Source organism: Austrofundulus limnaeus, unplaced genomic scaffold (genome assembly GCF_001266775.1).
Source record: "Austrofundulus limnaeus strain Quisiro unplaced genomic scaffold, Austrofundulus_limnaeus-1.0 Scaffold49, whole genome shotgun sequence".
Taxonomy (NCBI): domain Eukaryota; kingdom Metazoa; phylum Chordata; class Actinopteri; order Cyprinodontiformes; family Rivulidae; genus Austrofundulus; species Austrofundulus limnaeus.
Window position 1 is genome coordinate 1,427,376 of NW_013952451.1, and position 2,326 is coordinate 1,429,701.

Here is a 2,326-nt window from a genome sequence, read left to right on the forward strand (position 1 = left end):
GTTCCGAGCTGTATCAAAGTTGTCCACAAGCTTCCTTCAGACGCACTCCGTAACCTGCAGCTGCGTCGCTCTTGCGCATGATCCATCGCATGCCCTCCTCCTCTTCGTCCCCAAGTCCACTTGTTATTGTTGAGTCTGTTGCAAACATCCTATATATGTTTTTTTTATTCTCACCTATATGTGCTGAGATTTACTTACATCTCTGTTAAACAGACAAAAAAGAAAAAAGAAAAAAAAAGTGAGGAGGGGCTTCAAATCCGCGAGCTTGGATTTCAGCCCCGACATCGCCAGCCAGCCTGTACTACCTGCATCAGGGATGCGACGGCCGCAAGAAAAAAAAAAAAAAAAGGATTTATTTAAGGATTTTTCGGCGCAAAATCAAGCAGAACCCGTTTGAGTCCCATACGGCTGCGTCTCGTGTGAGCAGGAGGGCAGTAACGTGGAGAATATTCAGAGGACCGCTGCAGCTCCGCGATGCTCTCGTTCGCTTTTTTCTGCTCGCGTGCTTCCACCAAAAGACAGTCGAATCGCTCCCCTTCTCTGCAAATATAAAAAAAAGGTGGGGAAAAAAATCAAACAGCTTCCCCAACGATTCATTTTCATCGGCGTATGTGTGTGTGAGACTGAGAGATCAGGCGGACTTCTTCTAGAGCGCGAGGATGGAGAATGTGTGTAGGGAAAACCCGAGGGCGCATTTGCGTATTTTTTTCCCTCTTTTTTTCCCCTCTTTCTTTTAGTGACATCACCTCAGTTACACTTTCGTGGTCCTAGCCTTTTGACCTCACTAGGGTTGGTCCATATTTTGGACCCCCCCTCCTTCCCCTTCGAAGATGGCCCTCATCCCCCCCTAACATCACCACCAGCAACACGACTCTTCTCAGAGTGATCGACGACGCAGGACCGGACTCTTTAGCTCAGACTCCACGGTGTTTCCATGTAGGATGTGAACACGGACAACTTGAAGCTCCCTGGCTATGAACTAGACAGAAAAAAAGAAAKGAAAGACAAAAACAAGAATCTTCATAGTCCAAAAAATATATATATTTGCGTCCTTTAATTCCCTGTGCCGTTAATGCACTTTCCAGAGGAAACCGGATTTTTTTTTTCCCCTCCTCCTTCCGCCGTGTTTCTTCTGTCTCCTGCCGGCCTCACAGGATATCTATTGCTACTGCCACAACGACTTAATAGAGGCAAAAGAGCCTTTTGTGGGACTGAGGCTATTTGCATTGCAAATTAGGGCCCCTGTGCAAGGATGACTGCACCTTACTGCGATTTGCAAAGCCTGCTTCAACTCAGTAATACTAGTTAAAGTCAAGTGAATGTGACATTAACGTTTGGGAATATGTATAATCTTTTTTTTTTCTTTCTGAATTTGGAGAATTGTCACCTTTAACAATTGCTGTTAAACAGGTCCTACGCCAGCGGCCCTGGACAACAACAGCTAAAAGGGAAATATGAAGGATGCGTTGTGTCAAAATAAAACACGGCAGACTTGCCGTCACGAGCTGTGAGAGATGAAAACTTGCAGAAGATATTCCTGTGGATTATTGCAGAAGATTGTGGAGTGGGTTGTTATCTTTGGTTATCTAGCTGTATGAGTGTTCTGCTCGTCATAAAGCTAGATAACCGAAAGTAAAAACTACTTCCAGACTCATCGAGGACCCTTTGGACCATAGATCCAGATTCCCACCCCATGGATTAAAATTATATTTTATTTTTTATTTTAAATTTTTATTTGGAAGCACTTGTTTTGATTTGTGTCTTGCAGTGCACACAGAGAAATGGATAAAATTTGTTTATTTTTTTATAAGAAGGCAGCTGGTGTTGCAAATTAAATATAATGTCTTTATAATTAGAACTGCTGTGCCAGCCTCTTTGAGMGCACGCGCGTTGACGTGAAAACGTGCACGCTAAACTTCACCTCAGGTCACATGTGAATATTTAGAGCTGGTTTGATTGGATGGCATCGCCTATGTCTTAATAGTACATTTATTATTATGTTTTTTTTTTCTTTTATGAAGTTTTATCCAGTGCGTGGAATTGTCGTGTTATTTTGGAGCTGCTGTTGAAATCCACGTGCGCGTCTCCCTGGCTCCTTTATTTCCACATGACAGGCCTGCAAGCCTTCCACACTGTAATAATTAGGACGTGTATAGTGAAGTGACGGGAAAAAAAACGGAGGAGAAGAGAGAGATGGAGGTGTGGAGAGGGGTTAGAGGAAGGAGGGAGGGAGGGGATTGGGTGTTTGGTGGAGTGGACTGGAGTGAGGGTGTGTGTGTGTGTGTGTGTGTGTGTGTGTGTGTGTGTGTGTGTGTGTGTGTGTGTG